Here is a 24514-nt window from a genome sequence, read left to right on the forward strand (position 1 = left end):
ATTGTTTAGCTGTTTAAACGAATTTTATGTCGATATTGATGTAGTTGCAATAATCCAAATCCCATCTATTGACACAACAGGTAGTCCATATAAATGTACTCCCAGAGCCTTTGATAATCGTTCCTATGGTGGCTCTGGGAGTCCATATACACCCCTTCATAAACACAATCACAGTTGTACTCAGAGATTCCGTGCGTATCACTAAACAGAGGTTGTTCATTACCAATTAAATACTCGACCCGTTGAGTAATTGTCAAGTTTGACTGGTCAACGCACCGATGTAGATGTAGATGAATTAAGGAAAGCAATTAATAAACTTAAAAACACATTAAATTTACCGGAATGGCAGCCTACTGACATTATCCTTTGCATGCAACCTAAAAAACATGAATATATTTCAACACACTATTCTTGCTGACATTTTCATTTTGAAGCAGTGTAAATATTTGACATCTGTTCTACATTGTTATCGACTTTTTGCGATGTGAAAAAGATTGGTGTACTGCATGAGGGCAGCGACCTAACTGATAGCAACACTTTTAGTCTGCAACACATTACAACAGTTTTTCAAGATGGTGGATAGAGCGTACGAAAGAATAACAAATTAAATAAAAAGCAATTATTTCTTGCTTTAATGGTATCATTTGCAGGAGCTTGTGCTTTAGACAGATAAACATTGATAAGTTTGAGACAGGTAAACATCACTTAGTTTTTGCAGTATCAGTGTTCCTTAGTCTTTGCAGTGGTAAACAAATTTGACACCTTTGGACAATAGACAGCGCATTGCAACTCTCAGCCACCCTTTGGATTATAAAGCTGAGAATTGAATTATTGCAACTACCCCCTGGGTGGCTGGGAGTTGCAACTGGTAACAAGATTTTTCATGGAAAGTTTGCCACTAGGATTCCAAGCGACACTTTAAAATAAGCAACATTATATAAATGTAATGTTTTGGCTTAAATAAACACTTTAATATAGACAGGTTGGCATATTGACCGGTCAATTGAGTATTGACTGGGCCGGCGGTCAATACCCGGTTAAAACCGGTCAATACTGGTCAATACTGGTCGATTGAAAATTATAGCATTTAAACATCACAAAGGAATACTTTAAGCTATTCTATATTAAATCAATCATTATTCTGTAATTGATAAACTTTTTTTTGAGTTATTTATTGTAAAAAAAATCTTTAAAGCTGTACAAAATTACTTCTTTATTATTTATGGAAATGGCCTCAAATAAATAAGGACAAAGGAAATGTCTTTATCTCAGTGTATCACATCTGTTACTAAAGTATTATTACTATTGTAGTTACCATAGTATTTCACTGATGTATTGATATATCTATTTGATAAGCAGATGGACAAACAGAACTCTTGTGTTTTCTAGGGTTATAAATCTGGCCCCTAAGCCTTAATTGGTTATAAAATGCATGCAGTGTTATGTCTCTGATAATCATATAGCCAATGAAGCAAATCTGCCCTTAGGCTATTTCATATCAATCAAACAAAAGGAGATAACATGCTGTTAATTTAATAGTTTAATATGGCCACTAGTCTGGGCCCGGCTCGAACTATACCTCACCATATTATCCCGGCCCTATAAGTGTAAGTTACCATACCTGTATAAAATAGTTATGCGGGCCACGGGCTTAATTCTGAGGAAAAATAGTATACTAATATTAATTAATTTGGTTCTAAAACTGTACCGTAAACAATTCATGATATATGTAATTTTAAAGATTCCAATTAATAATGGCTATCTTATGTACTTATGACAAGAGGAAAATTGCATCAATAAATAAAAAGATATAGAAACACTGCATGTAATGTGCACGCCGAGAACCTATATTTGTATTTGGGGTCCAATTTGACTTTGGATTGGTAGTACATTACAGTGCAGTGTCCAATAACACCTTGGTGATGTCAATACATAAAAAAAGTAAATAAACAATACTATAAACAAGGCAAAGATGAGGGAGCTGTCTATAACGAACGTTCGCGGTTTCCTCGTCTGCGCCTTAAGCTAAACGGAATATCAAAAACCGTGTGCCCGTGCCACTTGTTCTCCAATGACTTTCTTAATAAAACTCAAACTATCTGGACACACCTCAACTAACTACAACCCCAGTAAATAGGTAATCAGGATAAATATATATGTAGGAAATTAGAGACAAAACAGTCATAGACTAATATAACCTGTATATTGTCTCATTATAACCCAGATCAACAATATCAAATGTCTGGAATAGATTTTTGTGAGAATTACTATATGACACTGTGATCATCAGGCTACAGTATAGCCCTCACAAAATTGAAACCAGACATCTACATATAAGCTGGAGTAGATTCAATTTACAATTAAACATGATAAATAGCAATGTATGAGGCATATACTGAATACCACTACCAAATGACTGGAATAGATTTTTGTGAGAATTACGATATCACATTGTGATCATCAGGCTACAGTATAGCCCTCACAAAATCGAAACCAGTTATATACATATTAGCTGAAATAAATTCAAATGAGAATTAAGAATCTCAGTACAACATCAACAACACACAATGCTAAAACGACGGAAGGGTACGTTTTCCCCAACACGCAGGTCACTCAGCCTTTTTACAACGGGAGGGTACATTCCCCTTAACACATGCCACTCGGCCTTTTTCGACCACTATGGATTAGCTCTAATCCTTCTTTTACAACCAAATAGCGCTCTAGGTAACAAAACCCAGGGTTCCGCGAGACCCTCGTTTTCCATCTCTTAAGCTGTAATCAGCAACGACGACGAAGGTAGGGGAAAAGCACTCAGACAACATACTTCCACGCAGGATCGGAAGACGCAGTAAGTGCGCACGTGGGCAAATTTACCCACAGTGCAACCCCTATAGGTGTAAATATTGTTGTAATTAAATGTGAGTAGTAAACATGGTTTTCCCATATGTACAAGACTTAAACATGTTGAGTTGAGCGTGTCGGCTGGGCTAGAGGGCGTGCCTGGAGAGATATCTCTCGTCCGTGCACTCTGGCTCTGTTGACATGACATACCCAACATGACAAAAATAAAAATAAATAAGAGAATGGTGACGGTATTTGTTGTTGTTGTTTCCCCTACTGTAGCGTAGGTGAAGTTTTCTTGTAGTGTAGTGTAATTTTTTTCCTTGCATGCCTGTGCCTTGTTACGTTTGACGTTGAATTGTAACCTTTGTATTGCTAACCTGCACATAGTACCCTTGTCACTATGTGGGTCAGATCGAATTAGAGGGATGATCAGCATTAGCATCCCAGATCTATTCCCTTCTGACCAAAAGGCACTAATACATATAATTACCATCTGTAACCATAAGCAATATGAACAGGAATAAGAACGTGCGCTCTCTCTCTCTCTCTCTCTCAAAAACAAACCAATATAAAGGCGCGTGAAAATTGTCTCCCCAAGAAAGAAAGTGTAGAACCAGAAATTGTCCTCCCTGTTCCCCTAACAACCAGGCATCTCGGTCCAACCACACAAACGCAGCCCCTTTACTACTATATTAAACTAAATTACCTTTAAAAACTAGTCTTACCCTTGCAACACCATTAAAACACCTGACAATATCCAATAGCACAACAGAGAGAGCCCATGTGAATTTACACCAAGACACAGGGCAGTAGAGTAATAGCTGTACTAATCTATGTTTATGTACTAACCAGTCCTCCGCGAGGGACGTTAAACGGGGGTGCAGTGTATCGGTGCTGTACACCGGGCACTTAAAAGAACCAGGGGCGCCTCTGTAATCGGGGCGCCCTCTGTATCCCGCTCGAATCCCCACTAACACCTCTTGGGGCGGAGAGCACAAAAAACCACACATAAACTATAAGGAATAAACATTAATGCCAATAAGGATAATGCTAATCTAGAGATAATAGGAATACTGCAAAAACCATTTCGATAAAAGGCAAACCACAACATAATCCATAAAAAAAAAAAAAAAAAAAAAAAAAAAAAAAAGCATCTAGACACATTAAGGTCTCATTGGCCATCATGCTCTGATGTATAATATGACCTAATTTTCTCCCCTGAAGGGTCAAAGGGGCAGGTCGATACATCTGTAGTCGCGAAGACGCTGGACGACCTGTAAATAAATCTCAAACACACACACTTAATTTAATAGTTACTTCTAACTTGCCTCCTTTGTGTATTAAGATTTTTTTTCCTTTCATATTTAAAAGTTCAATTTTCTCTTCAAATGAATGAGCAATGATAGTTCTTGATATTGCCAAACAAATAATGTTTTCCAATCGTGAGTGTACTCTAGACTCTTCTTTTCAATGATTTTTATCTTTTAATAATTATTTCTTTTTATGTTTTTTATTTTTATATCAATGGAAAATAAAATATTTTTTCAATCTTTTTTTTGCAAGGATTTAAAGAAATCTGGGCAAGAATACATGACAAGTAAGGGTCGTGTCAAAAAGGTGCCATTTTAGGCCCAATTATCAGTTTTGGGTGCCCCAACCTGTATACATGTAGGTGAGAAGACTGTGACTTTTGATAATGCACATCATTGGTGTCATATTGTTAATCTTGTTGAATCAAGCACATTATTATCTGAACATTCATTAGAATTAAAAAACTAAGTTCAATGGACCAGAAAAATCCAATTGACTAACTTTGACTAATTGCAAAATTTTGAGAGATTGGCCTACAAATTGCATGAACAGGTATAAAATAGTGGGTATAAATAGCTCAAGGCATTATTGGCAAGGTATTTGTTTAATTTATATTATTAATATTGTTTAATTCAGCATGGAAAATTAATCAAAATTGGGGGTAAAGTTCAATCGACCAGTATTGACCAATAATTACCACTTTGGGTTATTGACTGGGGCGGTTTTAACTGGTAAAAACCGCCGGTTTAAACCGGGGGCGGTCGATTGGTGCCAACCCTAAATACAGATGATAAATTTATCCTTAATTCTAAAATTAAAACAACTCACTTGATGTGGTGTGCTTGCAGAATGATGATAATTAATCCAAGTTTCAAACATGTCAACAGTTCAGGAAACTGTGTATGTTTTTGCAATAGAAAACGCTGAGTTTTTTTATTTAAAAATATGCTTACGTATACATGGACTACCTCTGGAATCCTCAACAAAATCTTCATATTGTGTCTAATCAATCAATTGTTTCTTCACCGACTATCTCCGGAACCTCGGTAAAATAAATCAAACCATCAATTTAAAACTTCAGTTTTCGGTTTGATTAGTTTTTTTTATCAATTTTTTGTTTTTAGCTTTTATTCCACAAAAACAAGTTAATATTGATGTGAATAGATATTGTGTTTGTTACAATATATTAGGTTGATTGAAATCGATTTTATAGACCAACTGGTTGCTAAATTGTTTGACATCAACTCAGGTTTAATAAGGAAGAACTCTGAGCTGTACGTATGTACTCATACAAGTTCAGAACATTCAAGATGAACAAGATATTGATGTTAACTTAAAATAGATAAAAACACCCCAAATCAGTAAATGAAGAAGAATCATACATTGACCTGTTATATGGCTAGTTTGTAATTACAAAATTTTCTCTAGCACCTGTGGTTTATTTAATTCTAGTACTATCAGGCAAGTTTATTTTCAATGTTTTGACTTATTCTTGAAGCATTACTTTAAAACGTAAACTTTTGTCTTTGTTATTGGTACTATGGAAAACAAAATTTAGTGAAAATGTGGACAAAGATATGGTCCCATATCTCACCAATTTAAGTGTCTTATTAGGCCAAAAAAATAAATAGGTCCGTTTCTGGACTCCTTGGAAAAAAAAGGGTTGGTAGGTAGGGATTTTTTTTCTGGTACTAGAATGGAAGGCTACTTAAGCTTATAATAAGAAATACATGTATAAATATATGCTTTGTTTGCTTTATATTGCATCTTACATGAATGAAAATGATTTTTTTTTATTATTATTTTTGGGACCCCAATAAAAAGTTGAGGGTCGGCGCCTATTCGGGACATACGGTCAGGCGACCCGAAACGGACCTTTTTTTTTTGCCTAATGCAAGGTAGCCAAGTCAGATGGTTCTTAAATTACACCCTGTGTAGTAAAGTTGGGCTAATTTGATGCAAATAGTACATAGTTTGTAAAAAAGTATGCTTTTTACTTGTAAAGGAATCCTGTCTCTTATACATGTAGACTTTGGCACAGAGCTCCAGATAAGGATTTAGTCTAAAGGGTATTTTACCCCCTGATATTATTTTTTAAAGGGTATTTAATTCTTTGTTTCTGCCATAAAGGGTATTTAGGAATATTTAGGGGTATATACCATTTCCATAGAAAACTGACATTAGCACATCACGTGTTGAATCTAGAAATATTATTATTTGTTACCGGTATTAATAAATGCAAACACAATAAATTGTAAATGATGATATGAACTGACTTTCTTTATAATAATCAACTAACATGTGTTGTATCTCTGTCTTGGGTCTTTCTTGCATATATTATAGTATTTGTATACCAGTAATACACGAACATCATTTTGCAATTAAAATAAGTTATGGCACTGCTTGTACAATTAAAAATAAAGTCACACTGCCTGTGGTCTATGTAAGTTAACTATAAACTTCTTCAACAATGAGATCGCTTAAAATTATTTAACAATTTTATAAGCATCATAAGATTTATCTCTATTGGCATAATATACAGTTACTTCCTGCAGGAGCCGCTGTTCGCTTGAAACGTCCCTTTTCCCAAATAAGAACACAATGGGCCCCCATTTTGATTACAAGGTTCTTTTGATTGACTTACTTTTGATTCAAAGGTTAATTTACACTAAACACTCATCTGGATGATTGGTTAAACCGATTACGCACTTAAATTGATCAAAAATACATGCCAAGATTTGAATTGCGTAATGTTACGTACTGGGCCGATTTTTAAAGCGTTTTTGTTTATTTTTCAATGCGTAAAGATGCAGATACGCATCTTATCTGGAGCTCTGCTTGGGCAAGTCTAGTTTTTATTCAAGACTCAAAAACAACTGTCATTAAACAGTCTCATGAATTATTGTGAATTAAGGGATAAGCTTTCACAGCACTTATTATAGGGCAGAATGATTGACCCAAATACACCCAAAGACACTCAAATACACCCCTAAAGACACCCAAATTCTACCCCAAATACACCCAAATGTGCTCAAAATACCCAAATACTGTCAGTTTTGACACATTATGGCATATTTGTCCATATTTTTATTAAGATAGGGTTCAGAGGGGGTAATCACGTGACAGACAAGATGGCGACGTCCATGTCGAGGCAGGTATTTTTCGTCATTTTATACCCTTTATTACTTGTATTATTAGTTTTTATTCCGCTCACTTTCCAGCCATATTAGGAAGAAAGTTATTGGCTTTTATTTCATAGTAATATTGGCTCTATATCTCGACTTTACTTGGTGCGAAATTTCTTAGTGGGATGACCTAATTAGGGCTCCACTAAGAAAATTTGCGGGGAGTAAAGTCGAGATATAAAGCGAATTTAAATACGAAATAAACGCTTATCACCTTTGTAGCTCACCTGATTGCTCAGGTGAGCATTTGTGACCGGTCTTTGTCCGTCTTCCGTCCGTCCGTCCGTCCGTCCGTCGTCCGCATTTGGTTTGTAAACACTCTAGAGGCCACATTTCATGTTGGATCTTCATGAAACTTGGTCAGAAGATTTGTCCCAATGATAACTTGATCAAGTTAGGAACTGGGTCATGCTGGGTCAAAAACAAGGTCACTAGGTCAAAAAAATAAAAACCTTGTAAACACTGTAGAAGTCACATTTCATGCCCAATCTTCATGTAACTTTGTCAAAATGTTTGCCTTTATGATATGTTGGTCGAGTTCAAAAGTGGTTCCGGTCGGTTGAAAAACATGGCCACCAGTGGGTGGGGCAGTTTTCCTTATTTGGCTATGGAGAAACCTTGTAAACACTCTAGAAGTCACAATTTTTGCCCAATCATCATGAAAGTTGGTCAAAACATTGGTTTTATTGATATCACGGACGAGTTCGAAAATGGTCGAGATCGATGGAAAAACATGGCCACATGCGGGGCATTTTTCTCTATATGTATATAATGAAAACATGTGAACACTCTAGAAGTCACATTTTTGGCCCAATTTTCATGAAATTTGGTCAGAACATTTGTTTCTTTGATATGAGAGTTGAGTTCGAAAATGGTTCCGGTTCATTGAATAACATGGCTGCCGGGGGCAGAGGGGGCAGTTTTCCTAATTTTGCTATATATATCACATTATTAATGCCATAATTATTGCCCTTATAGATTGTCCAAATTTTCATTATATTATACAAAATCCTTGTTAACACTCTAGAAGTCACAATTTTGTTTCAGATTTTATGAATCTTGGTCATAATATTTATTGTTGTAAGCAAAGTTTGATGTTTGGTAAGGGGGGGGGGTCAACTCAAAATATAGGTCACCAGGTCAAGTCTTACAAAAACAAAAACACTCCATATGCCAGAGTTTTGGTTCTTGATCAGGATTTTTGTCTGGACAATATCTAGGTCAAGTTTGACGTTTGGTAAAGATTGAATGAACCGACTCCTCTCAGGTGAGCGAACTAGGGCCATCTGGGCCCGCTTGTTACTGATATGGCTGGAAAGTGAGCGTCATTTAAAAAATAAACAGAAGTAATTAAGGGTGTAAAATGGCGAAAAAAATACTGTCTCGGTATGGACGTCGCCATCTTGACTATCCCGTGATTACTCCCTCTGGGGTTAGGGTTGGGTATTTTGAGCATATTTGGGTGTATTTGGGGATGTATTTGAGTGTATTTGGGTAAATCGTGCCATCCCTTATTATATATCCGTTTTGTTGATCAAACAGGCATGTACAGGAAATTGTTTATAAGTGCAAAATTATCTAATAATTTCAGTCAGCAGTTAAGCGCCTTTGACACTTAAAGAATCTGTGGAAGCCCCTGTATGCTTGACATTGAACTTTTTTTCGGCGTCAGCTGAATACGCCAGCTTTTCACCTTAGCCTGACCTTTGTTAGCGTCCAATAGAATTCAAATAAAACTTCCCGCGGCCAAGTACAGATGAATACACTTCATTGACTGCATTGGCTGATTTGATAATACCACTAGAACATTGGAAACATGTTCGCGTCTTTGTAACACTGTTTTACTGCGTGTTCAGCATGAAACAGTTTTATCTCTAATAAAAAGGCTTTATAGATAGAACAGTTTTACACTCAATCTCGACATCAATACAGTTTGTGCGTACATCTTTTATTTTCAGAGGATTTTCAGCGCGAGAACGTTGTGTACTTAAAGGCCATGTTCTCATATTTAGTACTGACTTCCATATTCCTGTCAACATGTTATATGTAAAAGTATAAAGAGCAGTGGAAGCGATGCCTCACTTTAATGTGTTGCATTTCAACCCGCGAGGTATAAGGGGTCAGTTCGCGGTTAGTGTGTTTGATTGTCAGAGTTTATATACAGGTCAGACCTTCTGTGCTGTTCGGAGTTCGCGGTCAGTTATATAATAGTTATATAATAAAGACGCTATAGCGTGAACTAGGTGAACCAGAATTTTCTTTACCACCAGAAAGATGTGAAATGAAGATATCCAGCGATATTATTTTATGGCATGTCAATAATAGATTCTTAATGTGTTTTCAACAATACCATGATAAATATTATTTTAATTAATTAACAAGAATTATTCCATCATATTTACTAATGTATTATTGCAGCATATTGACTAATGTATTAAGTATGAGCGCGATGATTCTCGATACTGTTAATAATCGAATCAAATACACGTAGCAATTCCCGATAAACCACTCAAACAGGTTTGTTCGAAGAACGCGCGTATACATATTTAAAATATGTACGGAGACTTCGCGTGTGGCCGGTTGACTTTGGTTTTCTTTTTTGTATCTATAGGTTTATGACCAGCAATATGTAATAATGTAAAATAAGCCGCGAAAACTCCGCGTAACATCCCGCACTGCGTTTGATGCAGCTAAAAACTGCACAGAAAAAGATATTAGCTATCCTTGATCTCATTCATTTAAATCTTTACCTTTCATAAACTCCAACCACAATCAACGCCGTATATCTTTTTTAAGATATTTCTTGTTAGTAATATACAAATATCAGAATAGACAGCTTGAAGCGAGTGTGACCAATTGTTGTTCTAGTTTTTGAAAACAGATCAGACATAAGGAATAAGAAGTTTAAAAAAAATATTTTTAAAACAATTCTACCAAAAATCAATTAAATTAGCATTTAATGAAAACTAAATCATACAAGACATGTAAAATGTGTTGGAATCACAACTATTAGGTGCAGATTTTCTTAACAAAACAAGTTAATGTATATGCGTAAACTTGTTGTTTTGAATTTAAATGCAGTAAACAACATCCTGCCAATGGTACCATTATCATGTTTATTAAGTATTCCTTGTTCATAATTTGTGAAGGGGTTTTAGATTGAGAAAATAAAATGCTGACATTAAAATCATAATTATGTCCGTAAGCTATAACACCTTTAGCAATTACATTTTGTATTTAGATTTATAGCCTAATTAGTCAATCCTGTAGTAATAAAGAATAGCTCCCAACATAAATTTACAGTGTTTTCTAAGTAATTATTTATTTCATCTTCTATATTGTTTTGAAAAACTACAGCTATAAGAATTGATTTATAGTGTATGTTTGCCATATGTAGGCTATTCAAAGGTAACATATAACTGAAATTGTATGCACTACCTATTACTTCATTTCACTTTTTACTTATACACTGAATAATGTATTTGAAAGCCATGTTAACAAATTTATGATGTTTATTGTCAAATGATTTAAGCAAATTGTGACATTTAGTGTCAAATGAATTAGGGCAACAGTGAATTAACAATTATTCTCCATAGGTCTTTCTTCCTTGTATTACATTTTTGTTGGATTGAGTGATGAGGGCTCATAAACTTGTTGTTATGAGGATGTTTGCCAGACAGTAATTAATTTTCATTTCATTTCTTTCCTAACATTCATGCTTGCTGAGCAAATTAAAACTTACATAAGAGTACATTACAATATATTATAAATTGTATTTTTTCATTTACTTTATACGTTTTTGAAGTTTACATATTGCTCACTGTGATGTATAACACATGAATCTTTTCTCTGCACCACTTAAACATGATTCAATAATGATAAAGTAGACTTGTTTTGTTTTGAAATGTGCGGTTGAATGACTGCTCAATAATCTTGGGCTTCTGAAAATAGAGTATCAATTGAACAATCAGCTAGTTGGATATTTTGTTTAGAGGTGTGCATTTGTCTTTCCAAATTCTTTGTGGTTATAGACATGAGCAAGTATTAATTGGTGCATGACTATTTGCCCATAGCAAATGAAATAAAAATATTGGAAGTTAATGTATTGCAAGCTTTATTTTAATACAGATATGTAGCATTATTTACCAGATAATTACTAGCATCAAAAATATACCAGATAATTATGTAACATCATACATGTTCACTTACAAACTAAATTTACAATACACATAAATGATATTAAGCATCAACCATGCATGATATATAGCATAACGAATATGTTAAATTGCACACATTATAGATTTGTGACATATACACACAATAGCTATTTAAAATAACACACTTGAACAAAAAAAATATCACAGCCAACAATCTACAAATGCTATGCTCAGCAAGAAAACACATAACAATATCAGTGATTTTTTAGCTCGGTTGTTTTTGGAGAAAACCGAGGTATTGTCATAACCAGCTCGTTGTGTCTTCCGCCGTCCGCGTCGTGCTAAAACCTTAACATTTGTTAAGGTTTTGAACATTGGCTCTTAAATAAAAGTGCTTCAACCTACAGTCACTAGGTCAAAGGTCAAGGTCACTGTGACCTCTAAAAAAATAATCTGACAAGCTTTCATTTATTCAAAACTGCACCAGCAGCTGAGCGTGGGCACTCGTTATGCGGTGCTCTTGTTTCCTTCTTTACTAAGTACCGAAGTGACGTAACGGCACTTACCAAATCCGGGTAAAATAAAGAAATCCCACATGAAGATAGCAAAACATGAAATACCAATTTCCTAATTAGAAGATTTCCAGACGCAGATTTTCCCAATTTTTATTGCGCAAATGTTTCCAAAAAATTGCTGGACATTGTTAGTTTGAAAAATTCATATACATTGTTGCATGCTAATTACATAAAAAAAAATGCAGTATGCAAATGCTGGTGTGTTTCTTTGTTTATTATTATACCACAATTGTTAATCATTAAGACCCATTTACCTGACTATAGTGGCAATAAACTATAGCGAGCTCATATGACTGAATGCCGTTGCAATCTTGTATCATGATTAATCCTAGATAACCTCGCTTGGTTGTCCTTGAAAGCTAAACCACTGCATTACCCTCTGTTTATATGTTTCCCACAGGCTGATTAAGTTACCATAGGGTGAGACTTGGCCAACTGCTAATTCATGACAATATACAATAACCATGTTAAATGCAGTGACGTCAATGGTGATTGAATCTGGTAGTAAGCAATGATTTTTAAAGTAGGTCAAATGGTGCAGTGCGTGAATAGGATTTTTCAGTACCGTATATGCTCTGGTATTAATTTATGACTGTTTTTTATTCTTAAAGGAAGTTTAAGTGCTAATAAAGAGCTTTTAGCATACAGTGTTGTCAGTCATCACTTAGTGCATGCATGTATGTGTTTGGAAACTTGTCTTTTAACACCTCCTTCTTAACAGTTGACAGATTTTGACAAAACTTCCAGTATATTCAGTATATTCGGTAATACAATTTTGCGATGTAAAATCGAAAGTACATAGCGAAAATAGGTTACATAACGATATACACACTATAAATAACTAACGAAAGTTAATTGATAATTTATATATAAAATATATACAATTCTCTACGCATGCACAATTTGTATTCCTGGGTTTACCACGTGACGATGATGATCAATCTACTGGCGTTATTTATAGTTAACTGGTAGTAACCTGGTAGACATACCCACTAAATTTATTACAGAATACACTGAAAATATGAAAACTTAACAACTTTTCTCAAGTAATGTAATATACCAGTCTTGATATTTTAATCAATATAAACTAATAATTGTAAAAAACAACGTATTTTACAACTTTTCTTTTCTTCGTCGTCGTGGTTGACTGCAGTCCCTTTAACAGCAAAACAAATATAAGCCTTGCTCTGGAAAAACTGGGCAAAAAATGCCTGTGTGTAAAGTGTTGTCCAATATTAGCCTGGCGTAATGCCTGTGTGTAAAGTGTTGTCCAATATTAGCCTGGCGTAATGCCTGTGTGTAAAGTGTTGTCCAATATTAGCCTGGCATAATGCCTGTGTGTAAAGTGTTGTCCAATATTAGCCTGGCTAATGCCTGTGTAAAGTGTTGTCCAATATTAGCCTGGCATAATGCCGTGTGTAAAGTGTTGTCCAATATTAGCCTGGCATAATGCCTGTGTGTAAAGTGTTGTCAATATAGCCTGGCGTAATGCCTGTGTGTAAAGTGTTGTCCAATATTAGCCTGGTGTAATGCCTGTGTGTAAAGTGTTGTCCAATATTAGCCTGGCGTAATGCCTGTGTGTAAAGTGTTGTCCAATATTAGCCTGTAATGCCTGTGTGTAAAGTGTTGTCCAATATTAGCCTGTGTGTAAGGTGTTGTCCAATATGGGCTTAATGCCTGTGTGTGAAGCGTTGTCCAATATGGGCGTAATGCCTGTGTGTAAAGTGTTGTCCAATATGGGCGTAATGCCTGTGTGTAAAGTGTTGTCCAATATTAGCCTGTGCAGTCTGCAGTAATGCCCTGTGTGTAAAGTGTTGTCCAATATTAGCCTGTGCAGTCTGCAGTAATGCCTGTGTGTAAAGTGTTGTCCAATAAAGCCTGTGCAGTCTGCACATGCTTATCATGGATGAAACTGTCTACCTAAACTGGATTTTTTATGCTCCCCTTCGAAGAAGAGAGGGTATAGTATTTTGCACATGTCGGTCTGTCCGTCCATCACCAGATGGTTTCCGGATGATAACTCAAGAACGCTTAGGCCTAGGGTCATGAAACTTCATAGGTACATTGATCATGACTGGCAGATGACTTCTAATGATTTTCAGGTCACTAGGTCAAAGGTTAAGGTCACAGTGACTTGAAATAGTAAAATGGTTTCCGGAAGATAACTCAAGAATGCTTAGGCCCAGGACCATGAAACTTGATAGATACATTGATCATGACTGGCAAATGACCCCTATTGATTTTCAGGTCACTTGGTCAAAGGTCAAGGTCACAGTGACTCGAAACAGTAAAATGGTTTCCGGATGATAAATCAAGAATGCTTAAGCCTAGGATCATGAAACTTCATAGGTACATTGATCATGACTAGCAGATGACCTCTATTGATTTTCAGGTCACTAGGTCAAAGGTCAAGGTCACAGTGACTTGAAACAGTAAAAATGGTTTCCGGATGATAACTCAAGAATGCTAACACATAGAATCATGAAACTTCATCGGAACATTGATCATGACTGGCAGATGACCCCTATTCATTTTCAGGTCACTAGGTCAAAGGTCAAGGTCAACAGTGACTCGAAACAGTAAAATGGATTCCTGATGATAACTCAAGAATTATTAGGCCTATAATCATGAACATTCATAGGTACATTGATCATGACTGGCAGATGACCCTATTGATTTTCAGGTCACTAGGTCAAAGGTCAAGGTCACAGTGACAAAAAATATATTCACACAAAGGCTGCCACAACTGACAGCCCATATGGGGGGAATGCATGTTTTACAAACAGCCCTTGTTTTTAAGAAGGGACTTCCTTTAAACGATGCCGTATAAGATGCCTTTAAAAAATGCCATAAAAGCGTTAAGTGCCTTCCTTGCTTATAGTCTGTATAATTAGTTAACAAACTACTTATGATTATAAAGCACCTGTCCACATAAATGGTTGATTGGTCACTGTCTGCTCAGGTACTACTCAAATGTACGAAGGGTACTCTTAAGTGTACTAAAATGTAACCCGGTGCATACCCGTAGCCAGGGGGGTGCGTTGGGTGCGTTCGCACCCAATCTTTTTGGACGAGTAAAAAAGTGTACTATAAGTTGCACCCAACTTATTGGACGCAAAAAACGGTTATTATTTTTTCCAGGAACCTAGTGAGTCTTCGTATTTAAGCGTTAAAATAATGTTGTATTCAATATGCAACCGACAGGTCATAATATTTCTCGATTATGTCATTCCAAGATAGCGCGTGATTTTTATTTACAAGTTTTAACCGTAGAATAGTTTAAATCAACAGAAGTTGTGACATCAACATTAATTTTTAGAAGATCTAAGAAGCCGGTCCCCGCAAAATGGAATCTGAATCTTTCTTACAAATAGATATTTGTTTTCTGTATAGTGCAAAATTATGAACCTGGCAATCTAATCCGTATAAAATCGATACTTATTTATAGATAATTTGATACTAAATGATTGTTTGTACTTTTGTCATCGTTATTAATGTCTATAACTGTAATAGATACCATAACAAAATGTTGAAGCCTACTTATTGCGAGTTGAAATCCCAGTCCAATAACCTTTTTTCAACAATTATCTAAATGGCTAGAAAATTTTTAGATGATAATTAACGGAATGTTATGTCAGCTTCCGAAAATGGCTGAAATCAAAGGACACCCTTCGACTATTGCCAAAGATTTATGAGCCACTGGTTAATAACTTTGCATTAATACCACGATTTATAACAAGAACACATTGTGCACAGCATTTTCGACAAACTGAGTTGTCTTTTTGTTATATCCCCGTACAACAATTTTCGGATCCCCTAAAGGGTTTTCCAGCAAAAAATATCAGCTATGCCCAAGTTATGATATTTTTTTGTTGAATGACAAGAAAACAAATCATTGTTACAGAGCAATGTAGCTTTTTTGTAGTTTACCAACACTTAATGGCATCTGTTCTGCTACACATACACAACTTTCCACAATGTTTTAATTATGTTTAAACTTGACACTAGGAATGTCCTATTCTTAAACAGTTGTTATAATGAATTTTAAAACGTTATAACATATGATCAGATGGACGTTAACGTTTAATTTTCATCAACTGTGACGGACCTTGAGCATATATCGGGTAAATAAGTTCATCTTTTTCTTTAACATCCTGGTATACATTGTTAAGGACTTTGATACCATAGGGCCAGTAGTTTTTGGTTATAGGGTCTTAATGATGCCTAGAGAGTTATATGTTTTTGAAATTCGTTTAGAAAAAAATAGCTAATTTGTTAAAAATAGTTAAAAATAAATAAAGTAACCAGTTATACCATTTTGATTTCTTTTAGTATTGATGAACATAAGAGAAGACCCCATTTTGTTAATCAGTGTTTGTTGAACAAATACACTATTAGCATGTTTAGAGCAAAGCTAGAGTGTTTTGATATTTTATACCGTTGTTATTGTTGATTTTACATTCTATAAATGTGTTGTTACATATGCAAACAAAGTGTGTGCGCGCATACCTGGGTAGCGTTAAACACCGTATAAAATGATATATATCCTTGACTGATCGAAAAAGGTGGTTATTGAAAAACGTGGTGGGGAAATACATGTATGCTATATCATATTCATATCATCAGTCACTGAGTTTGGTCAATGAAAGTGAAATTTTAATATATAAAATGCTCTATAACTTCAGTCTCTACAGTTGAAAGTGACCAGAATGCAGGAGTTTACGTTTCATGTTCAAAATTCTCTAGGGGGAGGACCTCCAAAGCCACCGATTGCAGGAGGAACATCCCCTCCCGCACATACCCCCTTTGACTCTTCTGTGCTCAATAACAATCCTCGATGGCAAAAATTCACACACCCTTTTCAAAACCCTGGCTACGGCCCTGGGTACAGGAAATATACTAAAACGTAAGCAACCAATTTAGACTGTACCCAAGTTGTATTCCTCCCAAAAATCTCTATGTCGTGAAAATTTTCTTTGAACAAAATCTGCCTCAACATTCTTACTTGAGTATGAGTTTCAATAAAATAGAGGTCATTTTTAGTCCCCTACCGGTTTCACCAGAGGGGACTTATGGTTTTGTCTCCGTCCGTCCGTCCGTCACACTTTTCTGGATCCTGCGATAACTTTAAAAGTTCTTAATATTTTTCATGAAACTTGAAATATGGATAGATGGCAATATGGACATTATTCACGTCATTCCAGTTTGTTCATACGTCAACATTCTGGTTGCTATGGCAAAAAATTGACTAGACTGCTGAAAATGGTGTTTTTTTCTGGATCCTGCGATAACTTTAAAAGTTCTTAATATTTTTCATGAAACTTGAAACATGGATAGATGGCAGTATGGACATTACGCACGTTATTCATTTTGTTCATACGTCAACATTTGGTTGCTATGGCAACAAATAGACTAGAAATACTGCTGAAAATGGTGTTTTTTCTGGATCCTGCGATAATATAAAAGTTCTTAATATTTTTTCGTGAAACTTGAAATATGGATAGATGGCAATATGAACATTATGCATGTCATTTCATTTTGTTCATACGTCAAAAATTCTGGTTGCAACAAATAGACTAGAAATACTGCTGAAAATGGTGGTTTTCTGGATCCTGCGAAAACTTATTAAGTTCTTAATATTTTTTTCATGAAACTTGGAACATGAATAGATGGCAATATGGACATTATGCATGTCATTTCATTTGTTTCCTACGTCTAAAATTCTGGTTGCTATGGCAACAAATAGGCTAGAAATACTGCTGAAAATGGTGGTTTTCTGGATCCTACGATAACATTAAAAGTTCTAAATATTTTTTCATGAAACTTGGAACATGGATAGATGGCAATATGGACATTATGCACGTCATTTTATTTTGTTCCTATGTCAAAAATTCTGGTTGCTATGGCAACAAATAAAAAAAATATTCTGACAATGGTGGAATTTCTGACAATGGTGGAGCCGGTAAGGGGACTTTTATTGCTTTGCAATAGTCTTGTTCAAAATATTAACATAAATATGAACATTGTTAACTTGAAAAAAGCAGATAACAACCATTTTAGTGTTAGAATTCCTGAGTATGTTTTAATATATATTCCGTACCCGTGGTACATTTTTAGAGTACCCGTGGTACATTTAAGTAACACTGAGCTAACAATAACCAATCAAGCTCCACTAAAACCTGAACAAATAACTATGCCGAAATTACATGTATTCCAATTAACATATACTGACAAAAATACAAAAGCCTTATTAAAATCTGTTTAAAAATAACAACTGAATTAGATGCCTCTTGCTGGTAAATTTATAAAGTACAGTTCTTTTAACGAGGGTACTCTTTTGAGACCAAAGCATTCTTAGATAAACAATTTCGACTGGGTTTTCAACAAAGCTTTAAATTATTTTTCCTATATTGGGGTATGGAAGGCAGATGGGGGTAAAATGTTTTCTTGTCTGTGATGATGTTACATAGAACATGTGTATATCATCATAAAGGTATTTCCTTTGTCTTTGTTATGACTCCTTGAATGTGTTGGGGAATTACTTGAATACTGAAATTAACTTTTAAGCTATGATTAATTACAAAATATACATGTAATTTTAAAAATTCTTAGAATGATCTGTTTCATCTGTGAACTTTAAAAATTGTTTGTCATATATTACACTCTTTTGTTGGACCGGTGGTTTCTTTTTTTAAATCCGTTAACAATATAAATAATCTTTTAAAGCATAATATGCATGGATTATAAACAAAAGGATAATTTATAACAATTATCCTACAAACTGTAAAATTGTAGTAAGATTGTAATAAAAGATGATACACAAACACTAAATGTTGATCTTTGTAACTAGGAATGAAATAAGTTCTTATGCTTGGATAAGTTGCCATTAAATTAATTAGGAATGTAGAACGTAGAATATCAGGTTATAAACACAATTAAAACAACAAAAAGATTGAAATATGCTACAATGACAAATAATATTGCATAAACTGTTTTAGGTGTTGAGTATTTGGTAGAGATACGGTAATGGACCAAACACTACTGGCTAACTGGTGTAAAACTGTGTCAGTTATTAAAGTTTCTTGTTTTGATACATTGCTCAAGGGATGTTATTGTAGCTTAGGATACCATTTTTTCTATGCCAATCAGGTAAGAAGTTAGTTCAAATGTCCTGGGTAAATATTTAGTTCTTCATAATAACTATTAACAAAGATGTAAAGCTTTTTTGTTTTATTTAAAAAAATCAAAATGATAATGACAATTATTTTACAGTTTATGATATTGAAATTTTAGTATTGAATGCCTTGTTAAGGGTTTTTTCTCAACTCTCATAAAAAGTTTTTATTTGTGTTTGATTTTATTAATATAATTAAGGATAGATTGTTGTTAGTTGGTTGTTTATTTGTAAATAATTAAGTAATTATGCAAAGGAATAAAACAATTAGGTTGTTATCCTGAGTTATATCATGGTGTTTATCATGAGTTATATCATGGTGTTTTATCCTGAGTTATATCATGGTGTTTATCATGAGTTATATCATGGTGTTTATCCTGAGTTATATCATGGTGTTTATCATAAGTTATATCGTGGTGTTTTTCCTGAGTTATGTGTTTATCCTGAGTTATATCATGGTGTTTATCCTGTGTTTTATCCTGTGTTTTATCCTGTGTTTTATCATGGTGTTTATCATGAGTTATATCATGGTGTTTATCCCGAGTTATATCATGGTGTTAGACCTGAGTTATATCATGGTGTTTATCATGGGTTTTATCATGGTGTTTATCATGAGTTATATCATGGTGTTTATCCTGAGTTATATCATGGTTTTTATCTGAGTTATATCATGGTGTTTATCATGAGTTATATCATGGTGTTTATCATGAGTTATATCATGGTGTTTATTCTGAGTTATATCATGGTGTTTATCAGTTATATCATGGTGTTAATCCTCAGTTATTCTCATGGTGTTTATCCTGAGTTATATCATGGTGTTTAATAGTTATATCATGGTGTTTATCCTGAGTTATACCATGGGGTTTATTCTGAGTTATATCATGGTGTTTATCCTGAGTTATATCATGGTGTTTTTCACTTATATAATGGTGTTTATCCTGAGTTATTTCATGGTGTTTATCCTGAGTTATATCATGGTGTTTATCGCGAGTTATTATACTTTGGTGTTTATCCTGAGTTATATAATGGTGTTTATCCTTGGTTTGGCACATTACTGTGATGTATAATTCATGGATTGTTTGCCTTTATGCATATATCTAATTGCTTTTTTATTCCTGTAGGTAGTTTATGAGTTGATTGAAAAATCTTGCAATAAATTCTGTTGTTATTCTAACGCTCACAATGATTGGAAGTTTAAATCATCAAACGTCTGGTGTCCAATTTAAAGTAAAAACCTTTAGGCTAATTTTGTTAACGATCTATATTACACATTAGTACAATGATTGAGTCTGTTATCTGTATGGCTAATTGAGCCTGAATGATCAATGAAGTACTTAAACTAAAGCTTACATACTATAGTGGAGATAGAAAGCTCAATCCTGCCATGTTTGTTCTTTATTATTTCCTGCTTGTTCTCTTCCTTGGTAATTATATCTATAAATACAAAAAGCAAAGTGGATTTCTTTATTCAATATGCCTTTAGTGTAAAAGGAATTATTATACAAGCCTCAGGTGGGAGGAGAGTTGCTTTTTCCCTGCAAAGTTCACGGACCTAGGTACCATAATTCAATAAAAGGTATGAAAAAACATTCTTACTGTTCTTGCCGTTACATTATGCATCAAAACTAACTGTCCAACCTTTTTGAAACCTTTGCAGTGTTTATTTTCACCCTATAGGGAATGGTGGCGGGGCCCATCCAAAGGGAAAAAAGGAAAAAACGCGTTGTTTTTTAGGAAAAGGAGAAAATTAAAAATTCACTCTTTTATATGTAGTGATATTTATTATATGAATACACATGTTTGTATGAATGTAATATTCACAGCTGAATGTCTCTGTCCTTTTTCTTAAATATATATTAGATTTTTTTCAACATTAGTTTCAGACAGTTCAGCCTTCATGCACAGACAGTTTTCCTTGCCATTTTGAGTCTAATTGGGATTTTTTTAATCGATAAAATGGCAAATTTGAGCATTTTTTATCAATAAAATGGACTAAATTGGAATGTTTTTATCAACAAATATATATTGACACAATATAGATACATCAGGCCTTTTCCTGGCCATTTTGGGAAAAAAATGCAATTCATGTAAATAGTCCACTAATTTGGAAAAACTAATTTAATATAACTCTTTATAATATTTCAAAATCATATTAATTATAGTTAAAAACTTTGTTTTTTTATGAAATAAATTTGAGATATATTTATCATTAGACAGTTCTTTCTAAAAAAAAAAAAAAATATTTTTTTTTTTTTAACTTCTGGTGGGGATTTTTTCTACAAAACAGGGGAAAAATATATACTCTTTTTTGAGGGGAATGGGGCCGAATATCAGCCCCGAAATTGCCATAAAAAACACACTGCCTTTGTTAACATACATTTCAACTGGCCGACATTTTAAACACGTGAGTGATTACATTGGTCCAACGCGAAGGTGTGCTTGTCTCCATGAATATTTCATACTTGAATCGGGTCATACTGACAACGAGTATGTCACCCAAGTTGTGTATCGTGTTATTTCTTAAAATTTGACCTTGCATTTGTAAAAATATTGCAAGATACATTTCCAGAAAGCAAATGCATTTCTGCGTTGGCTAAGACCGAGTTCATGGAAACCGCTGCACAATTGGCGAAGTTATGGCTGTTCAAAACAATGCAACTGTTTTCGGGTCATAATTTTCATTTGAATACCTTGTTGTGTATGTATATTAATTTTTTTTCAGAAGAGTTGATTTTTTAGTGACAATTTGATGATGTTTCATTCAAAATTATGGTTTTACTAATTAATATCATAGCCACACACTAAACACCTGTGGTCCGCCATATGATTCAAATACAATAACATGAGACAAACCAGTTTTTTTTCTTCTATTTAAAAAAGGCCGTAAAACAGACCAGATCCCAAAGCAAACGGACCCTAAAGACAATTGTAAAAAAATCCAAAGAAGTGTTATAATGATTATAATAACTCAATTTTATTTCATAGTCAGCTAACCAAGCATATAACTTTCAGTGTGAATTGCATGTTTTCCCAAAATTGCCAGGAAAAGGCCTGATGTGTAAACATTTATTGATAAAATCTCAATTTGGTCCATTTTGTCGATAAAAAATTCCTAAATTTTCCATTTTATCAAAGTAAAAAATCCCAATTTGACCGGACTCGGGCTTTTCCCAAAATGAGACAGGGCTACGTGACAAGACCTTAAGGTCTTAAACCTTCGGATGTATATTGTCTTTTATTTACAACTTCTTTGAAGTTGAATTTTGGAGTTATGCACTAAAAGAATGTTCCAATGTGGATGTTTGAGTCTCGTTCTGTGAAAAGTGGGCTTAATGCATGTGTGTCAAGTGTGGTCCCAGATTAGCCTGACCTGACTAAACTTTTTGCACATGCATTAAGCCCAGTTTTTCCAGACTGCGGCTTATTTGATGGTCTTCTTAGGGTACTGATAGCCTTGCTTCGCACCTGGAAAACTGGCATTGGCATTGAAGATGTTCATCTCAAGTTGGGTCTAATGTAGATGAATGCTTGCTGTCCCCAAATCTCACAGTGAACACTTAAAGGGGCCGTCCAATAGATTTTGGCATGTATTAAAGCTTGTCATTAACTGCTTTAAATGCTTTATATTGATAAATTTTAACATTTGAATTAAAAGTCAACAGGAAAAATTAGAATACAATTTAAAATAAGAAGAAAAAACGTTTACTTCCACAGGGCTCAAACCACTGACCCCTAGAGTCATGGAAGCTTGGAGTAAAATGTTTCCCAACTTTACCACTCGACCATCCACGCTCACGTCAAATGCGAAGGTATTTTTTAGCTATATAAGCAGTTTCCCAAAATATTGATTCGCTTCGAAGGACGCTTTAATCTGTTGGACAGTCCTTTAAAAACATTGATACGTTAAGTAAGAAAGCTCTTTTTAGCTACATGTATTATACTGACAATTATTAAGCAGCAAGCGCTATATGGTTTTCAAGGAACAAAATAATGCAAAACATAACCAACAGAAGATATGTCCATTGAATGTACCTGTAATTAACAAATATACTTTAGGAGACATAAAGTGATATTATGCACATCTAACAGTATATGCTATGTTTATAGGTGTCTATGGCAACCGTTGTTTATTATACCCCCATTACCACTGGTAGTTTATACCCCATTACCATTGGTAATGGGGGCTATATAGGAGTCACTTTGTCGGTCGGTCGGTCCGTCCGTCGGTCGGTCTGTCTGTCCGTCTGTCGGTCTGTCCCAAAATTTCATCCGATCTTCACCAAACTTGGTCACAAGCTGTATCTAGATGATGTATAGGCCAAGTTTGAATATGGGTCATGCCGGGTCAAAAACTAGGTCACGGGGTCACTTAGTGTGTTTTAAAACCGAAAGTTTGTCCGGACTATAACTATGTCATTTATCGTTAGATTTTAAAATAACTTGGTACATTTGTTTACCATCATGGGGCGGTGTGTTGCGTGAAAAAAGTACGTCATTATCTCCAAGGTCAAGGTCACACTTGGAGTTCAAAGGTCAAATGCTTGTCCGGGCCATAACTTTATCATTTATTGTGAGATTTTAAAATCATTTGGCAAATGTGTTCACCATCATTGGACGGTGTCTTGCACGAAAGAATTACGTCGATATCTCCAAGGTCAAGGTCACACTGAGTTCAAAGATCAAAATAGCCATAAATGAGCTTGTCCGGGCAATAACTATGTCATTCATTGTGAGATTTTAAAATCATATGGCAAATTTGTTCACCATCATTGGAAGTGTGGTCGCGCGAAAGAATTACGTCGATATCTCCAAGGTCAAGGTCACACTGAGTTCAAAGGTCAAAATTGGCCCTAAATGAGCTTGTCCGGGCCATAACTATGTCATTCATTGTGAGATTTTAGTCATCAGGCACATTTGTTCACCATCATTGGTCGGTGTGTTGCGCAAAGAATTACGTCGATATCTCCAAGGTCAAGGTCACACTGTGAGTTCAAAGTGAAAAATAGCCATAAATGATCTTGTCCTAGCCATAACTATGTCATTCATTGTGAGATTTTAAAATTACTTGGTACATTATTTTGTTCACAATCATTGGACAATGTGTCATGCGAAAGAATTACGTCGATATCTCCAAGGTCAAGTTCACACTTGAAGTTCAAAAGTGAAAAATGGCCATAAATGAGCTTGTCCGGGCCATAACTATGTCATTTATTGTGAGATTTTAAAATGACTCTGTACATTAATTTTGGTTCACAGTCATTGGACGAC

General features: G+C 34.8%; 1 protein-coding gene across 1 annotated transcript in view; it reads right to left on the reverse strand.

Annotated features, from left to right (window-relative positions):
• The window catches only part of LOC127878592 (atrial natriuretic peptide receptor 1-like), a 96763-nt gene that overhangs the window by 50816 nt on the left and 21433 nt on the right, over positions 1-24514 (reverse strand). The window lies entirely within an intron of this gene.

Source organism: Dreissena polymorpha, chromosome 4 (assembly GCF_020536995.1).
Source record: "Dreissena polymorpha isolate Duluth1 chromosome 4, UMN_Dpol_1.0, whole genome shotgun sequence".
Taxonomy (NCBI): Eukaryota; Metazoa; Mollusca; class Bivalvia; order Myida; family Dreissenidae; genus Dreissena; species Dreissena polymorpha.